This window comes from Phodopus roborovskii, unplaced genomic scaffold, assembly GCF_943737965.1.
Source record: "Phodopus roborovskii unplaced genomic scaffold, PHOROB, whole genome shotgun sequence".
In the NCBI taxonomy this organism is placed as follows: domain Eukaryota; kingdom Metazoa; phylum Chordata; class Mammalia; order Rodentia; family Cricetidae; genus Phodopus; species Phodopus roborovskii.
This window is the reverse complement of record NW_026126409.1, coordinates 14,252,980-14,275,666: the sequence shown is the minus strand read 5'-3', so window position 1 is coordinate 14,275,666 and position 22,687 is coordinate 14,252,980.

Genomic DNA, 22,687 nt, shown 5'->3' with positions numbered 1-22,687 from the left:
AATAACCTCCAGGTGACATGAAAAGACACCGTTTGTTTAGGATTTCTGGTCATCTGTCCCTTATATCTATTGGGGCAGTTTGTATTTCCAGAGGCTGTGTTTTACTAGTTTATTGCACTCCATGAGGTCTTCTATCACATTTAACACTGAGGCCTGTTGCCTTAGATGACAGAGTTTAGTGTTTTTCACTGTTTTGGAGGCTGCTAATCCAAAGCCAAGGTGCAGATGCCATAGATGTCTACTGAAGGATGCTATCATTGGTTTGTAGACTTTCACTTCTCACTGTGCCATCATGTGCAGCTTGGAAGGAGCTATGGTCTCCAGGATGAGAAGGAGCTGTGGTCTCAGGGTTGGGAAGGAGCTGTGGTCTCAGGGTTGAGGAGGAGCTATGGTCTTGGGTTTGGGTTGGGTGGCACTAACTGTTCAGTTGGAACCTCCAGTTCACATCTGCATGATCTGGAAAGCCTCTCTCTCTCTCTCTCTCTCTCTCTCTCTCTCTCTCTCTCTCTCTAACTTCAGCTTCCTCCCCTGAAATTACCAGCCACCCAAGCCCCCTCCTAAAATGTACAGCTTGTGACCATACTTGGGCACAAACCCAGCTTGTGGCAGACACATCATCACCCCTGGTTATTGTGAATAGAGCAGCAATGAACATGGATAGCCTCTTTTGGATATGTGCCCAGGAGAGATAGCGCTCGTTCATATGATAATTCTACCTTGGTTTTTTTGTTTTGTTTTGGGTTTTGTTGATGGCTTTGCTTGTTTGAGAAAGTTCCACAGTGATCTTCACAGTGGTTGCACCAGTTAGACCCCTACCATATCAGTGAATGAAAGGTATGTCTTTCCCCACATCTTCTCCAGCATTTGTTGTAGTTTGTTTTCATGATCTTATCTAGTCTGACTGGTTTGATTTGGAATCTCAAAGTAGTTTTAATCTGCATTTCCCACCAGATACCTTGGAAACTTTAAATCTTTTTTGGGCATTTGTACTTACTTTGGGAACTCTCTGTTCCATTCACAAGCTCACTCTTTAACTAGCTAGTTGCTTGATTTCTTGGTGTTAGTTCTCCTAGTTGTTTCAGCATTCTAAGTATTGTTTTCTACCAGACATACTTTACAAAGGTTTTGCTCCTATTCTATTCTTTTTTAACTGCTTCCTTTGCTGTGCAAAAACTCTGCCATTTTATGAGGTGTGTGTGTGTTGTGTGTGTGTGTGTGTGTGTGTGTGTGTATACATGTATATATAAACAAAACACACATAGCATTATACAATATATGTTACAGATGTTACACAGTTTATAAGGCATAATATTGCCCCAAATATATGTTTTATGTTAGTATAACTGAAAACTTGTACTCTAAGTACAAAATGTTTTTATAGACAATCCAGATACATTCTGAGACTAAAGATGCATATGTATTTATGTAAATATGTATGCATGTATGTCACTTTATTCATCTGTGATTATTAAGTAGTGATGTCTGATAAAAAAAATCTTTAAATTGGCTATATATAAATCTTGGTTACTGAACCGAGAGCTCAGTTGTTAAGAATTTATGCTGCTCTTGCAGATAACCCACGTTTGGTTCCTGGCATCCATGTCAGGTGGCTCTTAACAGCCTGTAGCTCTAGCTACAGAGCATATGACTCCTCTGGCCTTCACAAGCCCCTGAACTCACGTGAGCATACCCTCACACAGAAACACATTCATAATTAAAATAAAATATATAATTCCAAACTGAAAAATCCTTATATATGTTAGAAAATATAAAATGTATTCCAAACATGGGGAAACAAGACTCATTACTACAGGAGATGTCTGTAAGCAGTCATAGCACTGAATCTTGTTTACTTTGGGTATGTCTTTCAACATCCTATATTTCTGTCATGTAACAATCCAATTATAGTAAAATGGAATACTCAGAACAATATTCTGTCCCAAGGTGTTCACCTTCCATGCCTTTTACGGAGAAAATTGCTGTCATCTTTGAGGAAAACGGTCATCTGAATTCATCCACATCTCAAAAGATTTATGTTTCTTCAGGGACAAAGGGGAAGGAGCTCTCATTCACAAGGGGAGAAGGGAGTAACAAGGGTCATGTTTTATATGGTTCATTCATTACAAAAGTTCAAAGTTCTCAGGGCAGCCATATTAATTCACAACAACCCCCTGATCTGTATTCTTTGGGTCACACTACTCTTTCTCAGTGTTGTTGTGGTCTCTGTGTACAAAATGAAATGTAGACAAGGACATTCCTCTAGAGAGCCAAGCAGCCCCAGGCAAGCGTTTTCTATAATAACCCATTTTCCTTACTTATGTGGTCATTATCATCAGAGCTTAACAAACACAAATACCAAGCAGAGCCAGCAAAGCATGTACTGGTGGGAGTGCATACAGCCACTTTGGAAATAGTATGGTGGTTCCTCAGGAAAATGGGAATCAGTCTACCTCAAGATCCAGCAATTCTACTCTTAGGCATATACCCAAAGGATGCACCCTCATACAACAAGAACATCTGTTCAGTTAAGTTCATAGCAGCATTATTTGTAATAGCTGTAACATGGAAGCAACCTAGATGCCCCTCAACTGAAGAATGGATAAAGAAAATGTGGTACATTTACACAATGGAGTGCTAATCAGTGGGAAAAATACCAATGGGAATCCTAAAATTTGCAGGCAAATGGATAGAACTGGAAGAAACCATTCTGAGTGAGGTAACCCAGTCACAGAAAGACAAACACAGTATGTACTCAGCCATATATGGATATTAGACATAGAGCAAAGGATTACCAGCCTACAATCCACACCGCCAGAGAATCTAGGAAACAAGGAGAACCCTAAGAGAGACATACATGGGGCCCTGGAGAAGGGGAAAGGGACAAGATCTTCTGAACAAATTGGGAGTACGAGGGGAAGGGAGAGGGAGATAGGAGAAAGAGGAGCAGTGACTAGGACATGAGGGAGCAGGAAGACTGAGTCAGGATGAATAGATGAGAGCAAGAAAAGAGATACAACAACACAGGGAGCCAATATAGGTTTAATGAGCAATCTAGCACTATGGAAATGTCCAGAAATCCACAAGGATGGCCCAACTAAGAATCTAAGCAATAGTGGAGAGGCTACCTTAAATGCCTTCCCCTATAATGATAATGATGACTACCTTAAAAGCCATCCTAGCACCTTCATCCAGTAGCTGATGGAAGCAGAAGCAGACACCCACAGCTAAACACTGAGCCGAACTCCTGGAACCCAGTTGTAGAGAGAGAGGAGTGATGAGCAAAGGGGTCAAGACCAACAGCTGACCTGAACAAGTGAGAGCTCATGGACCCCAGTCTGACAGCTGGGAGACTAGCATAGGACTGAACCAGGCCCTCTGAACATGTGTCAAATAGGAGGACTGGGCAGTCTATGGGGCCTCTGGCAGTGGTACCAGGTATATCCCTGGTGCATGAAAGAACTTCAGAAGCATATTCCCCATGGAGCTGATATTTCCTTAGCCTAGAGACAGGAGGGAATGCCTAGACCCTACCCCCAAATGACTTGACAGACTATGATGATCCCTCATAGAAGGTCTCACCCTCCCTGGGGAGTGGATGGGGCATATGATCAGGGTGTGCGTTGGGGGGGGGGCATGGGAAGATGGGAGAGAAGTGGGATTGATATGTAATTTTTCAAAATTAAAAAATAGTCTAAATTTTAAAAAAAGGAAATTGTACAACACTTGATCCTACATCCTTCCATCACCTCACACCCTGTCCTCCCCCGTATCCCTGGTAGACTCCGGGGTGAGCAGTCACAGACCTCTTACTGTGCTTCCTGCTTTATTACATTTTCTTTGAATTGGGGGATCTGTTTTAGATATTAATATCAAATGGCATCATTCCTATTCCTTCTCAAAAATGAATTGTTCTCCTCTATGGCACTTGGGTGCAGAGGCAAGAACTGCCACATGTGGTTACTGAGGCAAAAAGTGAGAGTCAAGTGTGTACACATGGGTATTCACATCCCGCCGGCCATTTTTCTATCTTAATGGCAACACAGTTCTCTCATTCCCACTGAGATCAGGTGGGTTAAAGTGGAGAAGCTGATGTGATTCTCATCTTCAACTTCAAAGAAGGCAGAATTTCCATGCAAGTTAGTATAGTAACAGAGAAAGAGAAAAGGGGAAAGGAATCGTCTTTTAACATTGGCACAGTTGCTGCGCCTTGATCGACTGCTGTCTCAACCAGCAATTGCAGCTCTCACATTTACCAGGTTGCTCATCTATCCCCTGCTCGACCACTTAGGCCACAGCCTGGTGAGAATTCTGCTCCTGCAGGACTGGCTCTGTCGTTACTGCTAAAGGTAGCTTTAACTAAATCGCTATCATTCTAATTAAGGATAAGACTTGAGATTCAAAGGCCGATGTGAAAACCTGCTAGCTCATAGAGGCTGAGTAGCAACTAGCTAATTACTATCTCCTTGCTGGGGTCCACAGAAGACCAAGTTTCCACTTGGCCAAGCAACAAAAAACTGTGCTACTGTAAGCCCTGCCCTACTACTTCTGGTGTCCCTCTCCCTCTCCCAGATGACCTCTAGTGCTCTTCATTTACTTTCTGTCAACTAGTTTCTAAGACAGCCTCCTGACCCAAGGATAATTTTATTTAACCATCACAAATGCAAACTCGGGGCTCACGGTATGGTTGAATGCCCCATCAACAGAATCTATCCTCAAGCAGAGTAAAATGCTTAATTCAGTTTTTAACCATAAACTATATTGCCTTGAAAAAAAAAAAAGTGCAATTCTGTGATTCTGTCCACTAATGGCCAAGTTTTGAGCTTAATTCCTCGGCCCTGGCATATCTGATTTTAGTTTCTCAATGTGGAGGGAAGTGTGTTTCACCAGGAAGAGACTGAGCTTGGGATGTTTGTCATGAAAATGTATAAACACATTTTATATGGACACACATTTAATCAAAGATTAATGGGGTGAGTGTATAAATTAGTAAACAGAAGATATGAATAAATAAAACACACTAAATTATGAGAGGATGAAGGAAGAAAAAGGAAGCATAGCGTATTAAGTAACTGGCAAACAGACAAGTGGCAGGTTTTATCCTAATGATGTCATCAAGACCAGAGTTGCATTACATGGAAAAGAGCTAGCATACTGATCTATTACAAAGAGAGATTGGAAGAAGACAGAAATGTGAACTAAAACTCAACTATATATTCATGTAGGTCCAAGTAGACTGGGAGAGAAAAGGGTAGACTATAGACACTAGTGGAAAAAAATCCAGAGTGTTATTTAGTGTAACTCTCACAGGAATATGAAAGAATGTCATTTGATGGCCAAGAAGATGTAGGGACCCTTAACAGAAGCCTTCCCAAGTTCACAGGTGAACTCTAAGTTGAGGCAGTGAAGTAAAACTCCCCTATAATAATTAAATCAATCCTCCATATATGTGAAATTAATTCCCCTATATAAATTAAAGGTGTTTAATGTGTAAAATATTTTATTATTTAAACATACATCAGTAGCAATAACATCTAGGCGATTTCCAAAGTAGGATACTTGATGATAGAGTTATTCCTAAGTTATATGAGTATTCATATCAGACCAAATTTCAAGAGCCTACTTTTAACACCTGCAAATCTGGGTTTATGTAAACACATAAGTCTTTTAAAAGAAGCTAAGACAGTCATGATTCACACAAACTCAAGTCTGCATGGGCTTTGACATGCATTTGTGCATCACTTCAGAACTCAGATGTATTTTCGTAAGAGGTGCCGAAGCCATAGATAGATGTTGACATTCCAGGTCAGCGCAGGCTATGTTGTTAAATGGACCTTGAAGTCAAGAAGCAGTGTCAATAATACCAAGAAATTTGGCTTCCTTTCAGTAGTCAAGAAAGTATTTCATGTTCATTTGACTTGGGAAAACGGTTACATATTATAAATAATTAAATAGTTTTCTGCCCTGATTTTGCTTCAAGTTGTAAAGCTCCCAAGGCATCTGAAACTTGTGTGCTATCTTAGGTCCTCAATATACAATGGAACCACCATTCAAATCAATCATCTTTCTGCTTAATCAAATCGATGCAAAAGAATTCTTATAATTTTTTAAATGGTTGTTTAAAAACACCCAAAATCAACCCTGCATTTCTATATATGCAGTTGGGTGTTACTAAGTATGTTCACATTTCTGTGTGACATTACCCACCATTTATGTCCTCACATTCAACAAATGCCTTCAGGGTTCATCTGTGTTGTATTACAGGTCAGGATCCCTCTCTTTTCATGGATGAACATATTCTACTGCATCTATATTTTACAGTTTCTTTCCCAATTAGTTGCTGATAGACAGTTAGGCCATTTCGGTAGTAAATAATGCTGCTGAAAACATGAGTGTGTCACCCCATTTTAAGGAGAAAACAAATCCTCAGACATTTCGACCAAGCAAACAAGGATCATGTAATATTCCTGAACTAAACCTCTAAAAGAGAGTCTAATTACTCTGCATGTTCTACATGATCTTTCTGATCAGTGGGTTTTATTTCAAGTTATGGGAACAGGTATGAAAAAGACAAAGACTCTGGGGGACTCTATTCAGACAATTACCTCGCAGCCATGCTCCAACTTTCCAGATCCTCTCAACAACTTCCCTTTTTCCTCCTTTGTCCCCTCCCTACTTCATCTATTTCTTCCTTCTTTCCTGCCTTTCTCTGTCCTCTTTTTTCCCTCCCTTCCTCCCTTTCCCCCTGCTTCCCCCCTTCCCTCCCTTCTTTCCTTCCCTTTCTTCCTCTCTGCCTCTCTCTTTCCTGCTCCCCCACCTCCTTTTTTCTTTCTCCTCTCCTTCCATCCCTTCCTCTCCTCCATCCCTGTCTCTTCACCATCATGTATGGACCACATCAGAATCCTCTAGCCTGAATGTAGCACCTTCTTTACATCTCATCCAGACTACTTCCTCCACATCCACTCTGCTGGCTCTCCTGGCACCAGTCTCCACCCCCACCCTGTGTGTTCTTACTTTCCATTCTTAGCATTGCAACCTGCCCAGCAACTTCTCCACTCCCACCCTCCACAGTCTCCCAAGTCAAGCAGTTTGGAGGGATTAACAGGATGAAGGGACTGCCAGCCAGGAAATGTTTCCTGGGTGTTCAAAGGTAATCTAGGTAATTTTAGCATGGCTCTACAGGCTGCTCTTACTCCAAGTTTAGTGGCACTGGCTTTGTTTTTGTTTTTGTTTTTTTTTGTTGTTTGTTTGTTTTTTGTTTTTAATGAGGTGCCAGCACTCAGATACTGTGCTTTGGGCCTCAGTGACTGTCAGTCCAAAGAATATTGGTCCTGTCTTCTGGGAAGTGTCCTCCTCACTTAACTTTGAAGCACCCCAGTCCCACTAGGCTATGTCAGCAGGGCCCATGCTCCATCTACACCTTGACACCCCTTGACTTGATTTACTTATATCTCTTGCTATTGTAGCTCATTCATATTCTATGCTGAATAGCACACATATTTTCACAGAGACGGTTTATTGTCTTGATCACTCATGTTTACATTTCTCAGTGGCTTGTTTACACACATGTCCCAAACTCCAGAAGATTGCCTGATCCACAAAAACATGCTGTCAATATTTGCCAAGATTCAATTTGTTAAATAAATGGAATTCCAAGGCTGTTTTTTATTCTCCTTTACTCCCAACTTCCTTGACATAAAGGCTGCAAATTCCTGCTGTTCCCAGGAAGTGGGTGGCACAAGGAAACATGCCAGTTCCTGATGGGAGATGTCATTCTGTAAATATGTTTCTCTTATTGGTTAATGAATAAAGCACTGTTGGCCAATAGGAAAGCAAGATAGGCAGAACTAGGAGAAGAGGAGGAGAGAGGAAGTAGTAGGGAGGAGATCCATCATGAAGGACAGAGAGAGTAGAATGCCAGCCCCTCTCTCCTGTAAGATGAGACCACGTGGAAATACTTAGCTTAATAGAAATGGGTTAATACTTAAGACAGAGCTAGCTGATAAGAAACTAGTAACTGGCCAACAGAATTATATCTAATACAGAGTCTCTGTGTGTTATTTGTTATTTGGGGCTCATGTGGCAGTGGGACCAGACTGGCTACATGGAAAAACCTACTCCTAACAAGTTCCAATACTCCCAAAGTCTGGCTCAACCCTGATTTGCTTCCAAGGAGATTAGACATTCCATGTGCTTTTACCAAGCCTAAAAATCACAAAAGGATACACAGGGGTCTTTCTGCCCTCATATAGTAAGGAGCATACCTTAGCAGGTGTCCCCAGACCTCTCACCTCACCCCCCCACCACACACACACAACCCTTTAAGGAAAGACACCATGGTAGACATAGTATATTTCTCTATTCCTCCTATTAAAAGTCTGCCCATAAACAACACTTCATGAGAACATGAAGTCCAGATATTCTCCATGCAAGTACTATAAATTGTCATCTGTTTTCCCCCACATTTATAACCAGGATCAGGGTATAAACAGACACTAAGCAGGTAAAAATAATAGAATGAGTCACAAGAGGAGAAAGGAGCTGGTGTGGATTGATATTATGCCCCCTCTATCTAGCTTTCTCTTACTTTCTCTGTTTCATACTTTAAGTAATTGACCGGAACATTATACCACTACCTATGTTTAACTATTATGACAAATGTTGTCATCAAATACAGATTCCATTAGTTCAGTCATAACCATAATCAACAGCTATGCTTACTTCATGAGGATGATGGATATCAAATTGGGGTTCATTTTGAAGCAAGTAAGTTGATAAAATGAAGGATGATAGAGAGTTAACAAGTGTGTATGGTTATTTGAATGCTTCAAAACAGACTGCTACGTAGTTGTGTGTGGTCACTCAATACTATTGCACAATTCTGCAGGTTGTCACACACCCTGGCTTGTCATTCTCTGATGTCCAGTCCTTCCCTAGTGGCTCAGAACTCCCTATTGCCTATGTCATTCCTGGAAGTATTTAACCTACAAGATGGAGATGTGTTCTGCAACCTCATTAACCCTAAATGTTGTTGTTGTTTGTGCAAACTGAAATGATGAAGTTAAGAACACCATCTTCAGACACATTCAGTCGGCATTTCTCACATTCTACCAAGGATACTGAAAGAGCTCACTCAAGTCAGAACTAGCTGCTGTTTGTAAATTTCCATTACATAGAGGACTGACTTAAACTGGGGAGTATATACACGAAGATGTCAAAAGGGCTGCAGGAAGCTAGCTCCTTGGTCTTTTTATTAGCATGTACTTACATATGCATTTAAATCCAATAAAGGGAAGCATCATAATTGTTTGACCCCCCCAACAACTTCTCAGGACTTACCATAACTCTACCAATTACCCAAAGTATTGTTTTTGGAAATGAGCTCTTGATGTAACTTAGAACTTAGGGTTTTTTCCCCATGGGTCAATTCAAAATTCTTGAGTGGATTACATAAACAGTAACTATTCCTTTCAAAAAATTAGCTGTATATTTTATAACAGGTAGACCAAAATGTTTACTAGAAAGGCTTATGTTTCTTAAAGAAATGGGATGTGATGTTTGTCAGGATATAGTCTTGCCCCTTTAAAACAGTTGCCACTCTTAAAATGTTAGAACCCCAGCTACCTACAACCCTTCACACCTACAGGTAGCTCCAGGGGTCAGAAAGCTAAGGAGCAGTCTGCACTGTAAGTTAGTTGACAGTCCTTAACTTCTAACTGGCTCCTCCATGCTGCCTTTCAGGAATGATAGATTGAATTAAATCATGTGATGTGAAATGTCCCACCCTAGCCCCGAACTTATAAAAGGCTGATACTTCCTGTTTTTGAGAATGTCTCTAGGAATTCTCCCAGCAGAGACTCTCCTGGTCTCCCCTGCTGGCCCTCACATCTATCTTCCTCTTTCCAGCTCCCAGCTTTCACTCTTAACAAAGCACTTCTCTGTATTTTCAAGTGAAGCCTGTCCTTCCCTTTAAGACAGAGATCCTCAACCCATGGGCCACGACCCCTTTGGCAAACCTCTATCTCCAAAAGTTTACATTACAATTTATAACAGCAGCAAAATAGCAGTTATGAAGTAGCAAGGAAATAATTTTATAGTGAGGATCACCATAACATGAGGGACTGTATTAAGGGGTTGCAGTGTTAGGAAGATTGAAAACCACTGCTTTAGGATCTGATCCCAGATTTTTGTGTTGACTTGACACAACTAGAACCCTTTGAGAAGAGGGAACTTCAACTAAGAAAATGCCCCCACCAAATCTCCGTGGGCAAGCCTGTGGGGCATTTGGGGTGGTTAATGATTAATATAGAAGGTTCCAGCCCATTTTGGAATGTTCCACCCCTGTGCAGGTGGTCCTGGGATACATCAGAAAACAAACTGAGCAAGCCATGAGGAACAAGGCAGTAAGCAGCACTCCTCCATGGTCTCTGCTTTGATTTCTGTCTCCGGGTTCCCACTCTGAGTCTTCCCTGAACTCTCTCAGTGTTAGAAGATGACCCAAGGACAGTAAGCTGAAATAAACCCTTCCTTTCCCAAGATGATTTTCTTTTGGTCATGATCCTTTTCTCTAGCAATAGAAACCCTAAGACAAGCTCCATCATATTGAGTCTCTCCCACATATTGATCCATTTTATGCCTAATATTCTCCTTCTCACCTTAAGATAAGACCTGGTTATAATTTCAAGGTCTTTTCTTCTAATAAAACTGAATCTTCTGAAGGGAATGATGTGTCAGCTTCCTTTCCTGGACTGACAAAAGTTGTCACATTTTATTTTTATTATCATTATAATTATTATTACTATTTTAATAATACTTGAAGAAACAAATTAAGAAAAGCTGACATTTCCTTGTGTGTCTGGAGATGACTTGAAGGAAAAGTCAGTTCAGTCTTGTATCTGTAAAAGTGGCCCATCATGAATATAGTGACTACTCTATAGTACATTTGAGTGCAGTTGCACACAGCTAAATCTTTGATACTGAAGGCACTTAGAAGAATTAAAAACAACAGATATTATCATTGAATCAATACTGAATTTCCAATCTGTGACCAGTTTTGTTTCTGTATGTATGGTTTGCAGTTAAACCATATAAGTTTAAAATGTATGTGTCAAATATACCACTTTCTTCACTATCTAGAGTATAGCACAAGTATTTAGAATTAGATATGAGAGGGATGACTGTTTATTCATTTATGAAGTAACTATTAACGAAGGAATGCCACTTTTGAAACAAAAACTATGCTAGTGGGGAAATTGCTCTCCAGAGCTTCATCTCGAATCCTTAGCTACGGCAGCAATCCATACTTCTTTGCATTAAACTAGCAAAGGAGGTTATCACCTGCTCATTTTTAGAATGGCTTTGGACTGCAAAACAGGCTTGGGATTCAACACAAGCTCCCTAAATGCCTTGCTCTATTTCTTATGCCATCTCCATCTTGCCCTCCTCATTTTTTAAGCCACTTGTTAAACAATAACTGGAAAAAACAATAAACTGGGGGGAATACTATGGATTGTGCAGCCGGGCCCTGTAATTACTTGCCAAAGACATGGAAATGGTTCTCACTTCGGTGTGATGAACTCCCATGTCAAGAGACTATGTTACTGACACTCTCTGTGATCAATTTTATTACTGAATTTCTACTGTTTTTATCAACCACTGTGTTTCCACCTGAAACTGGACATGTTCCATGTATCTGCAGATGAGAAGTCACTTCCATTTAAGCCAATATGTTTATCTTGCCTTTATGAAGAACAAAGGGAATTGTCCAGTTGTCTCTGATGGTTCCTGCCACATACTGGCAGAGCACTGCCTGGCCTCCTGCTGAGATGAGGGAATTCTGTGTGGAGTGGTTGTGATCAAAAGACCCAATCGTGGGCTGGGGAGATGGCTGAGCCATTAAAGGCTGATCTCACAACCAAAAGACCCAATCCCTTTTTTAAGTGTTTGTGTGATTAAGGAGATGTAAGAGCACACTGTCAGTGGAAATGTAAACTGGTACAGCAGCAACTGCAAACAAACAAACAAACAAACCCACCAAAAAACAGTATAGGAGTTACTTAAAAACCACTGTAGAGTCCAGAAACCCACTTCTGAGAATGCATTTAGAGAAAACGGAATGAATTATTTTCCAGTGCTGGTAGTTTTCCTCTGCATAGCCACTCACAGCTGGAGGATGCAGTATTCCAAGTTCACATTCAGAGAATCCAGTCCAGGCACTGGAATCAGGTCAGGATTATGTACCATTCACAAGTGTGTGCAATTGTTGGTGACAACTACACTCCCTGATAAGTCCACGAGGCATGACTTTATGGCAAGTATACTATTCAGAGAGAGGCAAACTCTGCTCACAGAGGTATCAGAACAGCTGCTGAAAGCACCTGTAGGTAGCAAGGGAAGCCCGTGTCTGTGGACAAGAACACAGAAGACCTGCTGTGAGAGACATCGATCCTGCACAAGCATGTTTATTTTCCTGTGGGTGCACTGATGTCACCTCCCCTAGCACCCTGTGGAACATGCTGGGCATTGTTATTTGAAGATAGTGATATGTGCTTCCAGCCGTGCAGATAGATTCTGCAGAATTTCGTTTTTATGATGGAAACCAAAATAGGAAGTGAGTGACAAGTGTCAGAAGCTAAATAAGAAAAGGTATCTAACCAACTCACAAATGCCATTTTCATGGCAATTTCCATTTAGATCTAAGCTTCCAGTGTGGGGGAGGCCATCCCTTTGTGTGCAGCCTCACTGGGGCTCCAAAATCAGTTACCCCCGCCTGATCACCAGACGACCCTGCCTCCTAACCTTCCCTCAGAACACTGCAAGTGTTTTCTATGAATCCTCAGATCCTGCTGGGAACCCATAGGTCAGTGACACAGCTGCATGGACAGAAGGGACTCCGTTGCAGAGCAGTTTAAGGGAACCCTTAGTGAAGTTGCATTTTAATTTGGTTTGTGTCCTGCCCTTTCAGCTTCCTGGTGCAGTAAAAACTCATCTTAAATTCGATCATCAAAACCAATGTGAACAAATTAGAATGGAAAGCAGACTGCCCGGGAAGGCTCACCACAGACACTGGGAGCTCCAGTTGAATTTAAACCCCTTTTGTGCATGTCTAACCATGAAATTCAAAAAGCAAACAAAACAACAGTCTCACTCCTCAGACTTTTGAGATGTGTCAGCAAAATTCGCTGACAGCCATGAAGGTTTATGAATGCCAAGCAGCTCTTCATCAAGGTGTTGCATGTTTCTGTGGCTTCTGCATTTCACAGTTGTACTGGATAATTTAGGATGGCCTCTGCACAATGTGTTGAATATAAATGAAAAGAAAACTTTTACTGACATGTCAGGTGCACTTTAAGTATGAAAATGTTAAATAAAAATAAAACAAACCAGTGTTCAAACCAATGAAATAAACATTCTGCAAAAGGATTTCTCAGGCAGCTAGCAGAAACTCAGAGTTTCTTTGTTCCAACTTGAGCATCTACTTTCAGATTTTCTATGCATACACACACACACACACACACACACACACACACACACACACACACACACACACACACACAGTCAGTACCAAATGTTCCTAGAAATTAAGTTTGAATTAGCAAAGAGAACTTGTACAGGATCAGGGGGCTGTTCCAGAAGTTGGAAGAGGCAGACTGAAGGATGAATTGTGTAGACAGATGGTAGATGAGAAATCTTTCTTCAGCTCCTTTCATTTTTCTGTTTTTCTCTCTCCACTAGTGTATGACAGGTTTCTCTTTGGGAGCATATGTTTTATAGAATTACATCATAATGCTGTAATAATCAGCTTCTGTTTGGGACTGTTGCACATGATATCTCACGAAAGGGCAGCTTCTTTGCCCTGTTCCCAGAACACTCTGTTGTTTGGAAGCTGTGGGTCACATGACTCATATCTGCACCAACACCACCCACAGCATAATTAATCCGGATCACTTAGTATTTGCTTGTTTCAGTTTGCATATTTTAAAGTTTCTGTCTCTATACATCTGTTCCATCTACTTCACCCATTCACCCAATGATACACTATTTGACAGCGTCAGTTGTTTTGTTTATTGTGGATGCTGAGGATGGAAACCAGTGTTTGCTTATGTTAAGCAAGTGCTTCACTGAGCTGTCTTCCCTCTGCTGTGGACTTTTGAACTGATCAAAATCATATTACACAAGAAATGTGCATATACATGAAAGTTAATTAGAATGACTACATACATAGGTCTTTCAATATTCATGTCACTAAAAAATGAAAAGTACAGAAACTTAACAGTTGGATATTTTAGAATTATCTCTCACTTTGATCCTACCTCACTTTCCTAAAAACATTCAGCACTGATATTTGTAAGCATGGTACAGCTTTTGTTTTTGCCTGGCTTATGTGTTAGGGAGTCTATTTCCAACACTATTATTAGTTTCCTGGCAGCCCAGGCTCCTCATTAGGTCAGCCTCACTGACTGTTCCACAGTGGCCACCCTGGGTGTCATGGTGTACACAAGGGAGGAGGTACCACATATGCAGAAGTTCTTGCAGTGTTCACAACCATCTCATACTTTGTTCTGATGAGAAGTCTGTCACTGTCACTATTCATCTTGCAGTTACTCCACATATCATCTTTTCCTGTGACTGTGGGTTCTGTCTTCTCTATCCTGAGTTTTCATATCTGCTTGGGACATTACTCGGTATATTGATTTTGGATTCATGTGTTTGCTTGGGTCTATTCATCTACACTGTAGATACATATGTGGACATGGATAGGGTATACATAGCATGATAATGGATACTTTCTATATACTCCTGAATGTATCATTAATCACTGAAATAGTAATAGTTCATATACATTTTGGGTATAAGTGGTTTACACATGTGAATACAGGTTACTTATATACACCTGAGATATGAGATTAAGACATAGAATTATAAAGCACTTTCTTCCTAATGAAACATTTCATCACCCAGGGAAGCACCTTAAGACAGAAAATAAACAGCTCAAAATAGCTTCAGGAAGTCCCTGAAACTGAACAGATTCACTAAGTCCCTCCTTCCCAGTAAACAATAAATATTGCCAAGAGTCACTTTCAGTTGAGGCAAGCAAGTTTCTGGCCATTTGAAAAAATCAGAGCCTACCAGAGTCACATGGAAGGGACTTTGGTCAACTAAGCTACCTGGAAAGATACTTTTTAACCTATTCAGCACACTACATGCTGTGCAGTGTTCTCCAGAAGCCCAGTTTTTGTGGTCTATCCTGGGTGGGCTTTGGTGATGTGGTTTTGTTTGAGTCATCTCTGCCTCTTTTTTTTATTATTAATTTCTTTTTATTTATTTATTTATTTAATCTCTGCCTCTTTTGGTGATTTCTCACCACGTTCCTGTAAGCAAGCAAAGTAGAACTCATTGGTTAACCAAGTTGGACTTTGGTAGCATTCATATTTTGGTCTATCCTGGGATCCCTTTCTGGAGCAAATAAAAATGTGTCCTCCAGTAAAAGTCTGTCACATAACATATGGATGAAGATGGTTTATATATACCTTAGCCACCTAAAGTTTAGATATGCCATGGAATATAAGTTGTTTATATATATCTTAGAGGTATAAAGTCTACACAGACTATAGATGTAGGTGGTTTGTATACACCTCAAATATATATATATATACAAAAGTTTACCTATACCATAGTTGAAAATGATATATTTAATACCTCCTCAGTTGTCTGAGGTTTATGGAATGTGTAAAGTTTCATAAAACATGAGAATATTGGCACACTGTTTCTTCAAATTGTTTTTCTGTTCTTCCTTTTCTCCTTTGTTTCAGGGACACCAGTGACCCCAACCAAAAAGTCACTGACAGTTACCCCTCATCTCTCCAATGGGCTGATGATTTTTGTTTTATTCTCCTCTGCTTGTGTCTTATTTTAAATTTATTGTCCCCTAAGCTATGCGTTTTTATGCAAAACCCAATTTGGTGTATTTACCCACTGTGAAGGTCCTGTGTTCCCAGCCAGGTGACCCTTATCACAACTCGGTCTTAGCACCCCTTTGTAGGTGTACTTCTGCATTAAACAGTGTTATCCTTTTCTCATTCACTGGCCTTTGCCAGCCCCCAAACTAATTATACTCACTATTTCTACATTAGGTTCCCATAACACAGAACTTTGTTTTCCATGTTTACCTGTAGTGTGATATAGATTGGTACCTCATTATTTTTTGGTTACCAAGTCATGTTTTATCTGTTATTATTCTTATTGTGTCTATCCATCATTTGTTATGTCAGGTCATCATTAAAGTTGTTTTGCTCTGTGAATTATGAAGAATGACAGTGCCTGTACTTGTCTGCCTTTCTCCAGGACCTATACGAAGAAAGAGACTGAGGGGCCTTTTGGTAGCTTTGTGTTTAGCATTTTAAGCATATTCTGATTGGTTCCCAAGCACATGCTCTTGCCCTGACGTTCATGCTTTCTCCAGTATTGGTCATTTCTGCCTTATTTTATGCAAGACTCTGGATATAAAAATGTCAAAAATGTTTGTCTGCATATTCTTTAGATTCTAAAGTTTTACAACTTTTATTTATGTTTATTGTTCAGTCAGGTGAGTTTTTACACAGGATGTGAATTTACCTTCAACCTTCCATATACTCCCTCAAACAACAGGAACTGTGATTTTGCCCACCCACATTGAATTTATATGTTTCAAAAGTGAACTGACTTGAACATAAGAGTCTGTTTAAGACCTCTTGAAATTGAATTGGGTATTAAGCTCAATTTGCAATGTTTTACCATCTTGACAACATTGTATGTTCTTATCCTGATACATGAGATGTATTTCAATTTATTCATAACTCATTAATTTTTTTCCAATAGTGTACTGAAGTTTTCAATGACCAAATTTTCTGCTCCTTTAGTTAAATTTATTACTTAAAAATTATAATTTTGGGTGGTACTATGAATAAAGCTGCTCTAATTTCATTATCAGTTTCTAGCATAAAGAGGTTATCTTCGTAAGCTGGTTGCCAGGCCTCCCACCTATTTAAGCATTTTAGTGGACTTCTCAGGATTTTTCTCCTTTTTTTCTTTTAAAAGTTATTTCCCTCTAGGTATGGGCATATGCATGTCATGGTGTGTGTGTGTGTGTGTGTGTGTGTGTGTGTGTGTGTGTGTACCAGAGGACAACTTGCATGAATCAGCCCTTAATTATTCCTTTCTGATCTGGTGTCTCTTATTTCTTCTCCCTCTCCAGTTGTCCCAGCTAGAATATCTAGCACTGTGCTAAATAAACATCATGAGAAGCAAGCCTTCGTCTTTCTTCTCTTCACATTTGGGAAAGAGAGGGGCGATTATCTTGCTAAAGAAAACATGTTGTGTAATTAGTTTGTTGAGCATTTTTATCATGAAAGAGTGTTGGATATATGCTCTACTTCATTTATATCTGTTGAGCAGAACACCTGATTCTGTCTTTCATTTGATTTCTGGTATTTGATTTCAGTCCCATTCTATTACTGCAATGTTAAGACACTGTTATATTAATGGTCTTTTAGGTATAAAATCAGCCCTCCATTCTCATGACACCTTAATTTGACCACTTTATAGGTCCCTCTGTACTTAATGGAAATCTACTGAGAATGTCTATGTGGTAAAGCACATTGTCTGTGTTTATCTTTTCTCTGATGTCACTGTCTTATTTTGATATCAAGGCCACCCTGGTCATACAGAACACATTAGGAAGATGTCTTTCTCATTTGTGGGGAGACTATGTGAATGATCAAAATCAGTCTTCTCGAGCTTACAATCTACTACATTTGATACTTTAACAGTGTGGCAATAAAATTTGTGGTCCTCTAAATGGAGGGATGGAGGAAAATATCTACAATAATTACACTCAAAATGGAGTAATGGCACATGAATAGAGAACAAATTTCTACATCTCAATGGAATAGAACAAGATGAGCATAGAGTTCAATGTGGATTCTGTTCATCCAACCATTTCTGAGGAAAGCCACAAAAAGCTATAAAGAATACTCTCAAAAAATTATATATAAATAGTCCAGAGGAAGCAGAAAATCTAAGGAAACAAATAAGATACAATTGCAAACTTGACAACAAGATTATATTTTAAGTGGGGTTAGAGAGATAATTCAGTGGTTAAGAGCACTAGCTGTTCTTACAGAGGACCTGGGTTCAATCTCCAGGTTCATAACCTTCTGTAAGGCTAGTTTAGGACATCCAAGACCTTCTTATGAATTCTGTGAAAATCAGTCACACATTGCATAAACATACATCCGATAAAACATCCATATACATAAAATAAAAACAAAACTTGTTTTAAAAAGAATATTTAAAATGTCATTCTAGTAGACAAGTGCTGTCTCCTATCCAAGTACAAACAGGCCCAACCCTGCTTAGCTTCCAGGATCAGACAAGATCAGGCATGTCCAGGATAGTAATGTAAACTTCTCAGATCTCTGATGATGGGAGATGTTATTCTGTAAATATGTTTCTTGTATTGGTTAGTGACTAAAGCACTATTGGCCAATAGGAAATCAAGATAGGCAGGACTAGGAGACAAGGAGGAGTCAGGGAGAGGTAGGAGGAGATTCAAAATGTAGGACCTAGAGAGAATTCTGAACCCTCTCTCTGGTAAAATAAGACCACATGGAAATACTTAGATTAATAGAAATGGGTTAATATTTAAGATAGGGCTACCCAATAAGAAACACTAGTAAAAGGCCAACAGCTTTATATCTAATACAATATCTCTGTGTGCTTTTTGGGGCTGGCGCAGCTGTGGGACCAGGCTGGTGGGAAAACTGGTCATAACACTCTGATGGCTTTGATTGTAAGACAGTCTACCAACAGCAACCCAACCTTAGCCAGCCCCTCCTGGCAAGGCTGCAGCTGTAGGTCAATCCATTTCATTTGTAAAAATCAGGCCTTGCTTTTCTTAGAGCCACTGGATCTACTGCTAAGAAATGTAAATCCACAGACAGGTCTACCTGGCTGACAGACTTCATGATGAGGAAGATAAACTCACAAAACAGGTTTCAATGCAATAACAAACTCAAACTCCTCTGCTGGTGTTACTAACTAAAAATTTGCTCTAAGTATTCCTTTACTTAAGTTGCTTTCCAATGACTTCTCTGAGTAATTAAGAATATGTGTCTCATGATAAATGACTGGCTTGTTTCCAGATGAAAGAAAAGTTTAGTTTGAGTTATGAAAGTCTAAGAAAGTGAGTTAAGGTATGTAAAAAAAATGATACTTCAAAATGATACATATGGTGTAAAAACTTCCAAGTTCAAGGTTTAACACTAATCAATGGAGTTCTGATAAATCATTGATCTGGCCTTGGTAAAGCACTGGTTGGTATTATCATTTTGAAAACACCTCTGACCAACCCATATATATCCTGACATGCTTCTATTACATTGATAATTTTTCAGTGTTTGCTTTGCTGTGGCTCCAAGACATGAGTCTATTCCAACTATCTACAGACACTTGCTAACTTACTTTACTACAATGAGGGTTTCAGCACAGGTTGCAGATAATGATTATGCTACTATATCTAAAACTCCTATCTCTTTTTGTGTATTTTAAAGAATTCATGTAAGTTTCAAGGAGTTGCAACTTGGATCTATCCTTCACAGGTCAGATGAACTCCAGGACCTCTGCCTGATAAATACTCCTGTCAGTCAATAGCTAATTTTCCTGGATACAGCCTATCCCTTAAGGTAGGATTTTTCCTTCTTCTGATCTTAAGACTCATTTCTATTCCCCCACTACCACCAGGACAATGAGACAGGCCCAGAAGTTCCAAGAGAACACTATGATAAATATTCCTCCCCACAAAGTCCTACTGTCCCTAGTCTCTATCTGTTCCAGTAGATTTCCATCCCACTGACAGACACCATCAAGGAATCCACTTTGGCCCTGCAACTGCTCCAAAGTGCCCTGCATCTCACTGGCCCAAGCTGACTTCAGAGCCTACATAATGAACCAGATATGTTTTACCATTGCCAAAATCCCCTCCTCTCCCTATACAACTCTACCCACCTTCCAGCTTTCCTGAAATGTCACACAACGCTCCATAGCTTTTATACAGCTATGGAGACTATACCACCCCTCATCATCAACAAAAGGCTGAAATCTTAGGTATTAGGCTGTGCAAATATCCAGAAATGAGCTCAACCTGAACTATATGAGGGTTTCTGATGGTTAGATGAATGCCAGCATTCCCTGGGGACTTGTGAAGCTGCTCCATGTCTACCAAAGGAGGTATTTCTCTTACCTCTGATAGAAGGGATATATCTGTGGTACCGATTAGCATACCAAAGCTCATGCTGGCCCCCAGGATCTCACAGTATATCATAAGTACTTATACATTCCAAAGCCCATGCTAGCATCCTAGCCATTCTCACTTTCTCCTCTACCCTAAACTCCCTCAAACTCATGGGCTTCCTCCCCCTAGCCACTTACCTTTTTTATAATCCAACTATTCTCACTATCCTCTCCATATATCTCTATCATCAACCTATCAATCAATCAATCAATCAATCAATTCATTTCTATCTCTATCATCTTGCTCTCTTTACTCTCTCACTATGCACAATTCTTCCCTCTTTTGAAGACAGCCCTGGCTATATCCAGTCTCTTGACCATGTTTAGCCTATTCCTTTATCTCTCTGCTCTGAACTCTTCAAATTGTCCGCAAGAGTAGAATCAGGCAAGTAACTCTAAAAAGCAAGAGTGATTGCTTTAGCATCAACCAGGCTGCAGAACAAGTCCAACTCTATATGCAAAGGATAAAGAAAAGTAATTATAGTGAGAGGAAAAGAAATCTACCCAGAATCCCTAGATATTTTAAAAAGCAATATAACAGAGCCACCGATACTGAAAGCAAAGTATAAAAGTTTAAAAAAAAAAAAAGAAATGTAGAAATACAAAGTTATAGGGGTAAACTTCAACACTCTTCAAAAGGCAATATGAAAATTGACATAAAATTCATTAAGGTGTATAATAAAAAAAACACTAGTTAACACAAATCCAATAAATCTTTAAGCTGTTTTATTTAAAATTTACATGTATGTTTTGCCTTCATGTTTATATTTGTAACATGTGTGCACACAATGCCCTCCAGGCCAGGAGAGGGTATTGAGTCCCCTGAAACTGAAGATGGTTGTGAACCAGGTTCTTCACAAGAGTAGCCAGTACTCTTAACTGCTGAGCCACCTCTCCCAGGCCCAAATTTAATAATTATTTCCCACAAAACAGGCTGTAAGATCTGATGAAGACAACAATAGAAGGAAGGGGAAGGGAAGAAAACAATAGTTTTACTTGCTTGCATAGTAAAATTATTTTGAAGCAAGAGAGACCCAATCCATTACCTACTGAAACAATCTTTTGATAATATTTTTGAAAAAAATAGAAGTCTATATTAAATATTTTAATTCTGAGCCTCATGTTGTTTTACTAAAGATTAATGGTTGGAGGAAGGTTGGGAATCCAAACAGCAAATTCATACAACCAACCTTCTAGAAAGACACACACATATGCACACACACACACAAACACACACACACACACACACACACACACACACGTCAGGAACTGTGGAGTAGGCAGTCTTAAAAGAACATTAGCAGGAATCCACAAATGTTAATGTTATCACTAACTCATCATAGCAGAAACAAGTACCACGCCTACTGACAGGGTGTGGAATGACAGCTAAGAGTAGGGTAATACTACAAAACCCATGCAGAACCTTCTGGCAATATCTTCTTTTTATTTACTTATTATTTATTCTTCAGCACTTGGTATTTCCAAGCGGTTTCCCATTCAAGTACTAACCAGGCCCAATTCTGCTTAGCTTCTGAGTTCAGAAGAGCTCGGACACATTCATGGTGGCATGTCCATAAGCTTCTGGCAATTTCTTATCAAACTAAAATAAGTATTTGCCTTTGTAATAAGCAACATTGCCCCCTTGTTCATTAAATATGAACAAGTGACCAAACATGTCCATAAATTCTTGCTCAGGAAAATTCCCTGCAGCTTTATTGAGAAAACCCAAACGGAAACTAGTCTGCTTCATTTGGGAAATAAAAAGAACACTGTGGGACATTCACTGGAACTACAGCAATGTGAAGAACAAACTGGTGGCACAATAAATACCTGGGGATACTGTTGATAGGGAATCCTGTGCCTGGAAAAGTTCTCTGCAACGAGTGACACTGGAGAGAAGTGGCCTCAAGCAACTGTGTGTTCAGCATTGAAGGGACACCAGAGATCTGTGTGTAGGAGTCAGAACTTCCCTTCTGTGGGCCGAGAAGACAACTTAAGTCAGGTTGTAGAAATGTGAGCACCCAGGGCCCTTTCTTTGGGTTGAGTTTTAATTCTACTCAACTGTAAAACCAAATCATAGTCCAAGAGTGGGGTAAAATGGGTAACTGAATGTCATCATTGCCTTCTTTATGTTTCATTTTAAATGCTTTCATGATTAAGATGAACCTGTGAAGTAGTCATCACAGACCAAAGAAAACAAAACCAAAGGGGAGAAGACATTTGAGGTTTGACTGCAGTCTCACGCATGACTTTTAGAGTGAACTACTGATTTCAATTACGTCCTAGGAAGTAAGACAGCAAACAGACTCTAAATCCAGTACAGAGCTAAATCTATCCACAGGAAAATTTACATTAAAAATAA